Consider the following 9882-nt stretch of genomic DNA (forward strand, 5'->3'; position numbering starts at 1 on the left):
CACCCAGACGGAATTATTCATCCAGTTTTTTTTTTTCTAAAGTAAGGATTAAAGGTAAGAAACCAATCATCTACCTGCAGTCCTCCTTTGTTTGATTTTTTTAGCTCGTTCTCGTCTTTAGTTTTATAAGTAGTATGGAAATAACAATGATAATGCTTGTATAGTTTAAGACTGTAAAATCAAAACGTGACAAGTTTTATGGTTGACGATTGTGTTCTGTTTGATGTGCTGCAGGTTGTCTTCTTTTTGTGTAAAGGACTTTGCTGAAAGCTCTGTAGTTGGAGGACACAGTGAGCTGATGGCTATCTGTCTTTTACATTTTTGGGGCTGATTAAATCCCGATTTTTGATAGAATATTAATATCCCGACATTACTGTTCAAAACATTTATGTTTCAGGCGAAAGGTGTTTCCATTTGTAGCCGGATTGATTACTGAAGATCAACAGAATTGTACTAGACAACACGAAAAGGAAAAACGAAGGACAAAGAAGTATTGTTAAAAAAAAAATAATGATCTATAAATGTCAACAGCCAACGACTTGTCAGGCACGAGAGGGAATAGACATCGGTTTACACAGCAGTAAAATGTGTCAGGATTTATTTCTTCCACTGGTAGGTTTTCCTTGTGTTCATGCAACTCTTGCACTTTGCTTATTTCAGTGCTTTTGTGGATGTTTGATTATTTTAGTGTAATTCCACACAATGTAGTCCTTCTTCACTCCCTCTTCTCTACTCGTCTTCCTTTGCAAAATCACGATACTTGTTACTTGAATCCTCTTTGCTTTTTATGTATTTGATTTTTTTTATATTTCTGATCAGTTCTGTTATTTGTTGTTTGTTTGTTCTTCTATCCCTCGTCTGTTGTGCAGGTTCCGTTTTTGTTGTTAAGCGATACGAGTATGCTGCTTACGAATATGAGTATGTGCTGTACAAATCTTTTATTGTTATTATTAGTGCTCTTGTCACTCTAGTCCGTAGGGATACAGTGTCGCATATTGAAAAGTGTCATTGTGTATCATCGGTTTTGGGGAGTTGTATCTGCATCGCGATTATGGACTAGTCATTGACTGGTGAAAAATGAATCATCATCATCATCATATTCATCATCATCATCGTCGTCGTCGCCGCCGCCCGTTCTTTAGACTCTAGTGGTATCTGGACCGAAGTCTGGAGCACAAACGCCCATTGAGGGAAGAGCTCTTCTGTTGACAAGTACATAAAGGCCGATGTCTTCATGGCGGCCTCTGAGTCTCCAGCAGTGTGCTCTGTGCTGACTCTGGTCGTCGGTTACGACTTCGGCGACAAGATGTTTCCGTGACAATCACTCAGCACATCCGGTGTCGGAAGAGAGAGACATCACTAACAATAGTCAAGTATGGCCACCCTCCTCTTCCGCCGTCACCATGCCTGTCTAACAACTCTTGCTCGTGCTTGGCCTCGTGTAGTCCCCGGATTGAATTTTGAATTGACAAAGTCAACGGAAATTAGCAGAAACGAGTAGGTGTGTCGGGGCGGAAATCGAGGGTGGATGGGCTGTTGATAGTTCAGGTCTGGATTTCAATCGCCATGTTTGCCAGCTCGTCTGTCAACGTCCTGTCATTGTTTTGATTCATTATCGTTGTTGCTAGTACTTGTTGTCGGAGTATTGTGTGTCCTGCAATTGTCCCTGTTCTGTGTGACCCTCAGTGTTTGGTGACTGTCCTTGAGTCATGTCCTCCTCGTTTCCTGGCATTGTGATTGGCTGGTATCGCAGGTGATTGTCGGCGATTGATGACAGCATCAGTCTCTGTCTACAGTTGATCGCCAGCGTCCAACGACTGCATTTTCCACTCTGATGATGATGCCAAAAATTACAGAAACCAATAAACAGCAATAGAAGATCAGTTAGAGTGGAGGAAACAAAATAACGTGACCTGTAACTGTTTGAAAGCTATCTCAGTTATTTGTTACAGGGTGAGTGACAGATCCTGCCACATCCTGACGGCTCAAGCACCACTTTTACAGCATCGTGCCTGTAACAGCTTTATCAGAAAATTAAATTCTGCAAACGCCCTTCAAAGCTGACAGCCAAAGCTCGGAATGATTGCTGGTTGATTAGCTGATTGATTTGTAAGATTGACTGATCGATTCATTGATTGATGGAAGGAAAAAGTTTATAGTTTTATACCTGCTTTAACTCGGTTTAAAGAGCGATAAAGCTGAGCAAAGTGTCTATGTGTTAAATTGTAAATGTCACCGTAACATGACCTGCGCACCACGGACGGAAGTAGACCAATGATCGCATATACCATGATGGACGCTGACCTCTGACCTGGCGTAGCTTTAACCTGGAGGGAAGTCCCTTGGCTTCTACCGACTAATCTTTCTCTGTGAGTGAGTGATGAGGAATGTGTTGTGCCAAGGTGTTGAAAATAACATTGTTCTGTGTGCTATATATGACACACACACACACCCATTTTGTTTACTATTATCCCCCAGTTGCAAAGAATATTTTTAGATAAAAGCATGCATCCGTCTTCCCGTGTTAAATAATTGTTGTGCTTATAATAACAACCGTTGTACAGTGGTTTTACCGACCTACCAGTGGACCAGGAAGTTGTAGCTACGTCACTACATCCACTAAAACACTTTGGTCATGGTCTTTGGTGGGGTCTATTGTTGGAATTACTTACCCCGGGTGCGTAGGTGTGACAACCAGATAGGGAGCCACCTGGGGTAAGTGGAGAAAATAGACTTTATAAACAAATGAATTTTTTTTTATAGAAATTTCTAGCTGCTACATCAAGCACAATTTATTTATTTCATATTATGTAAAACGAGGTAGCCGTGTGTTAGTAAAGTGAAATGTCTAAATTAGTAATTTATAGGTCTGACTGGTCAAATGTTGTGGGGTCCTGTATGGGATGAATTCCTCTTTTTTGCACCCCTTGCAGCGAAGAAAGGGAGGTCACTTGTTTCTTTTCCACCCGGACTCCACCCATCTACACAAGCACGCGGGATGCCCCACCCGGATAAACACAGGTTGGAATCCACTCATCCCTCGGGTGCACGCTTCTCCCCTTTCGTCAAGGAGGGAACTCGACGAGAGCAAACAAGGGTGTCTAGCCTTTTCGGGTGTCACACACCCCTTATTAAATTTATGACTTCCTCGTCGCATCTACGAAAGCGGGAATCTTCAGAAACTGTATGATTTCGGAAAAATACCCAGATCCGATAAGCACATAAAGATTATCGAGCTCCGAACTTTGACCTTTGCCTTTCCCCAATATTCTATTTTTATCCACTAAAGAAGAACTCTCTAAAGAGGAAGAAAGGCTTCTTTTCAGTTTTATTTTGGCTACATTCAAGCTGTTCCTAAAGGCTTCTACCACCGAACTGGTGGTATATTGCAAACACAGGTAAATGTAAGCCAGGTAAATGTCGCAACTTGATCTGCGAGCGTTTGAATGAAATGAATGTAGCATGGCGACAGATTTTTTCTAAGGGGACCCTTGCTGGGAAAATCTGTGAACTGGCTGACAGACATTTCATTTGCTCACCTCTTGACCTCCCAACCTCTTGAGTCGATGGCAATCATTCAGCAGGATGTGTTAGCAGTCTTCACATGATGTTCAATAGAGCAAACTTTCAACACTTGCTCTGAAGGCCAATGAAACACCGATTGTAGTTTGAACTTCCGGTTTGCTACACATGAGAGCTTTGTGTGGGCATGCGAGACTTCGTGTGTGTGAGTGTGTGTGCACGCGCGATGACTTCAGTGATTGCATCCAGTCTGTTGTAAAAATGACTTGCTGGACATTAAATTATATTATATTAGATGTTAGGAAATTATTATACTTTACAGTACTTTATAATATATCCATTTTTGTCACAGTCAGCAGACCTACTTCTCTGATAGATTGACTGATCGAATGATACATTAATTAAGTGATTAAAGGTGGATATTGAGTAGATAAAGCTAACCAACCAACCAACCAGCCAACGGTTTTGTGTCGAGCAGTCAGGGCAATGAAGCAATGATCAAGCCACTACACCAAGTCCCAACTTGTGACTGAATGCACTGACCATTCAAATGCCTGTGTCATGAGCTTTGGCGCTTGAACTTTTTTGACCTTTAAAAAACTGCCTGATGGTTTATAATCAAGCGTGAATAAGCCTCCCGATAGATGACACCCACTGTCCTGAAACAGGACCCCCAGAACAATTTATAAAAGTGGCGAAAAAAACTGTTTCATAAGTAGTAGACTCATGTTACACTCCTTACAAGGCGAGGGCTTGGCGACCCTGAGTGGTGTGCAGAGAGTCTGTGTAACTGATGTACGAACTGTGTATTGAGGTGTGTGTGTGTGTGCTATTGTGCGTGTGTGAGTGTGTGTGTGTGCGCTTGTGTGTGTGTTAGTGTGGGAGCTGACACATGCAGTATGTGTTTTTACACGCGCATAATGAAGAGATCGCTATAAAGCCAAACTAGAAGTGTTTAGAGTCCGTTCGTAACATGTATGAAGGAACCCTCGCCTCTCTATTATCCAAACTCAGGCATTGTGAGATTTATGCAGTGAATAGCACAGCAAAGCTCGTCTACAGGTCACAATTTTCAAGAGACCAGCGAACAATCCGACTACAGGGCCCTGCACACAATTACTGTACAAACATACTTGAATAGGTTCCTTATTGTTGTATCCATTGTGAAGTTGTTATAGTGAGCGGCTTAACAAACTGTGAACAGTGTCTTGACAGTTTACTCAGGTCTACAACAAGAAATTGGATATGCTTTAAATTTACAAGTTTAAGTGACTGCCAGGCAGTTTGATGATACTGTTAAAAAAACTAACCCTGCATTGGAAAAGGTTTACACAACAGCTACACACAGTCATCACCCACACATATACACACATATACACACCACACACATATATACACATGTACACACATATACATATACACACATTAACACACATTACACACATACACACATATACACACACACACATGTACACACATATACACACCATATACACACATACACACATATATACAACATGTACACACATGACACACATATACACATATACACATGTACACACATATACACACATATACACACATGTACACACATGTTATATACACATACACACATACACACATAATACACATATATACACACATGTACACACATATACACACATATACACACATGCACACACACATATACACACATACACACATACACACATATACACATATAACACAACACATTAACACATACACACATATACACACATGTAACACATATACACACATATACACACATAACACATGTCACATATACACACATATACACACATATACACACATATACACACATATACACACATGTACACACATACACATATAACACATATACACATATACACATGTACACACATATACACACATATACATACACATATACACACATATACACATGTACACACATATACACACATATACACACATATACACACATATACACACATGTACACACATGAACACATATACACACATATACACACATGTACACACACGTAAACACATATACACACATATACACACATGTACACACATACACACATATACACACATATACACACATGTACACATATATACACATATACACACATATACACACATACACACATATACACACATATACACACATGTACACACATACACACATATACACACATATACACACATGTACACACATATACACACATGTACACACATATACACTTATACATACTTTCACTGCTAATCTCTCTCTCTTGCGCAAGCAGTCGTCGCAACCAAACACTTAAAAGTACATGCACATGTTCACACACACACACATACACCCACACTTTAACTTGCTATTGGGTGTGTTTGTGTGTGTGGGTGTGTGTGGATGGGAGGCGATTGTGTATGTTTGTGTGTATGTTAGTGTGTTGGGGGGAGGTAAGGAGGGAACAGAGCATGAGTGTTGGTGTGTCTGTGGGGTAAAGTGTGTGGGGATAGCGGGTGTATAAAATTGTATTAAAGACCTGCCTGTCTGTCTACCTGATTACCCGTATACATGTCTACCTCTCTGCCTAATTGTCGATTTACCTGTCTATGCATTTACCTGTCTGTACACCTTGTTGGTGACTGGTCTACCTTTGTGCGTACTCGTATACCGGTCTGTTTGTCTGCCTACCTGCCTATTTATCTACATCTCTGCCTACCTACTACCTACCTGTCTGTCTATTGTTTTCTTTTGTCTATCTACCTGCCTGCTCGTCTGTTTATCCTTTCTCTTCACGACCCACTAAGTTTTAGCGGGTTAGGGTGCTCGTGCCCCTCTTGACCTAAAACCAATACTTATCTTCTTGATGCACAAATACTTGTCATTAAGAAGCTTGGCAGAGAGTTTGCTAGAAAGATGAAAATAAACCTTGCTGCTGTCCCATTGTGTGCACGGAGGGCGGCGGGGGAGAGAGAACGACAATGGAAGTCTGAGTGGACACGAGTCAAGTGCGGACGGTTCCTGGTTCAAACCTCTTTATCTGGAGAGGACAACGAGGGGATTTTTCCCCTCTCTCACGTTTAGTTGTCCCCACCAAACTTGGCAACAGCTTCTAAACTCGGAGACACGGAAACACGTGACACGTTTCTAACCTTTGACATCGGAGGCCGTAAAACATTGCAGTTCAAGCATCGTACGTTCGCTTTTAACGACTTTGAAGGAGCGATAATTTCGATAATTTATCTTTAGACTGCTTGGTGCCTTTTTGTTCTGACACAATCTTCTCAAACCACTTCAGCACAGCTAAACTTTTTATCTTTTTCCCTAAAGGTTCTTGTTTAATGAACTGGACGATAACCTGTCTTGTATTTTAATCTTTATTTTATTTTTTTTAGGTAGGAAGTAGATGATTGTCTCAGTAGCAATAACATTTATTTTGCGAACTGCTTCTTAAATCATTCTGGTGTAGTCTTTAAAAGGCAAACAGAAATCCGAGAGCTATTGCGATGCCCATTGTTCTGTCTAATGTAATAAGAATAACCTAATTGTATTCAAAGTATACCTACATTCTATTCACTCACTCACTCCCACTCACCCCATGACACACGCCCTGTGTACCATCCGCAACATGTTGCTGCACACGATGCAGTCCCGATCTCACAGAAGCAAAGGCAGAGGCGGATGCTACCAGAAGGAATCCGGAACTTGGCGAGGTCAGAGGTCAGCATTATCAAGCAGAAGCTCCAGGCAGCGAAAGCTCCTCGCATCTGACAGGAAGTCGGCCCTCACGCGAACGAGGCTGATCTGATTTCCTGTTCTCGAGAAAGAGACTGCGGGGACGAGTTCTGTCTGATGCGACATCAGGACATGGCAGCGGTGTCAGGGATGTGACACAGAATGGCAATGACACCGAGGACTCGTCTCCATGGTGACAAACTCTTTCAGGGCTGACAGTGTTGGTGAAGAAAGTTCGGGTATTGTCAGTCCCATCGATGACAGTCTTGTTGACGAGGATCACAGTGATTTGCATGAGTGCTCTCGTCTCTAATTCCGGATATAAAGTAACGATGAGAGTCGTCCTTCTTTTGACGTTTTTGGCGATAATATCCCCCGTGTAGGGGATACCCTTCATGTCAGCTGAACAAGTCTTATGGTAAACACCGCTCTCGCACAAAAGCTCTTCTCAATCCGACTGTTCTCGGCAAACAGTTCATGTTACAGTCACATAAACCTTCTGTCATAGTTTGACGGTCGACAATATGGTTTCTATTCCAAACAGCCTTGAATGCTTCTCATCGTGTACATGGAACAGCCGTCCAACTGTATAGCTCCCAGATATGGTTACAAAAGACTTGTTTATGTTTAAGGTGCTTGTTGGAGGTAAAACAAACCCTGGGATATGAATGTATGGAGCGTGGGTAAGTCACTGTTCCGAGGGTAAGCATCCTGTCTTCATCGTTATGTAACGGAGTCTAGGCTCCCCTACCATGGACCCTAGTGATGAGGCAAAGATTTCCCAGGAAAGTGAAGACTAACCATGAAGTGTTTTCCCTTGAATTCTCTATTTTGCCCTTAGGTAACGACTTGCTTTTCCTTCATGAATACGGTCTCTACTTTATAAGTATAATCCTTGGGTAGCCATGAAGAGACCACCGATTAACTAGCTTTTTTACCCCTAAATTTATTTCTTTCCTTTCCAAATAGGTGAAACAGGAGGTTCAAAATGAATATCAAGGTGTTGAAAGTAAGGGTGACTGTGAGAAGTCACACACACACCTGCTCCCGCATGCGCACGACGAATTACAAACAACACCTTGACGACCCCCCCGGAGGCTAAAGGAGAAGAGGGTGGAGACGATTGACATTTAGCTGTAGTCAAGATAAACAAAGGAGGCGGTTAATAGTTAACAACAGTTAGAAAGTTTAAGTCAGGAGAAAGCAAACTGTTTAAGAACTGCGCGAACGGGACAATGGCAAAGCTCATTTGGTAGACACAGAATTATTCTTCAGGTATCCACAGGATTGCCCACTGGTCTCTTTCCCCTGCAGCTCCACCCGGACATCTCCAACTGCCATTCTGTGACGTCGTCCCAATGACACAAACAGTGAAAGATGTGACAATAGAAATATAAACAATAAATATACAATATAAATATTACATACCAAACAGCATAAGACCTACTACAACTCATCACAATGATTATTAAGCACAGGGAGATGGTGGCGTACCAGAGCCTGGACGCGAAAGGGGAAAACAATAAACAGACGAAAACGTAAACAAAGGAGGGACAGAGATGGTTGAGCACGTTGTCAGATGTCAATCACATGAGAACTGGAGCACACACTGCCCCTGGCGAGTAGTCATCAGAAGACAAGTCAGAAGGGCAAGAACAAGAATGCTTCTCTTTTCACGTATTTATTTTTTTCTTTCTTATTCTCTCTCTCTCTCCCTCTCAAATCTTCATCTTGTTTGCTCCGTCTTTATCATACATAATCAAACTTATTTTACCGAACCTCGTGACAGTCATACATACTATGTCTGCAACATGTCAAATAGGACAGCGGACTTCCTGGTTCAAAACCTTCACTCATCCATCCATCCACTCCAGGAAAATATGGAGAGTGGCTGAGCATTCACTTACAACCCCCTTTCCTTTTAATTCTCTCTCTCTCAGTCACTCATGTTAAAATTCACATTTTTAGGTGAGTATAAAACCACCAACTGACATGAACAAACAGTTTAGTATAATCAACAAAGTTGTCTCTATGAGTGTGCACTTGGTATGTGGTGTGCAGAGACACGAGTCTGAGTTAGCACTTAGCTACAAATAGTTCTGATATCCCATCAGACCTTAGTTTAGTTCACAAACTCACACAAGACGGAAGCAAAAGAACGTCCATTTCTTAAACTCGTTATCCAGAGTTACATATCCTACCTTGATTGTTGGGAAAGAAAAACAACTGCAAGAAAAAAACTTTTTTATCAATTAAAATTAAAATTTTAAACAATTGAAACCAAGACTATTATTTGTAACATCCTGATAACCGAACTGACAAATAAAAAAATAAAACACGACAAGGACTTCTAGACTGCACGATCTTATCCACCCAACAATATTTTTTTCAGTTGGCGTAAGTCCCTGGAATTCCCACGAGCGACTGTCTTCGTCACATTTTCTTACCTCCAACCCACACTGAGGGGAACACCCTCAGCCCCCACCACATCCCAGTCCAACCCCACAACCGCTGGTCGACTGGCGCACGATTTTTACTGTCGAAATATGTAACCACGTGGGTAGGCCTTCCCTGGGAACACTCAGCCCCAAACTAATTTTCTTCCTGGTTTGAGAGTTCTGGCTGAA

Source organism: Pomacea canaliculata, linkage group LG13 (genome assembly GCF_003073045.1).
Source record: "Pomacea canaliculata isolate SZHN2017 linkage group LG13, ASM307304v1, whole genome shotgun sequence".
NCBI lineage: Eukaryota > Metazoa > Mollusca > Gastropoda > Architaenioglossa > Ampullariidae > Pomacea > Pomacea canaliculata.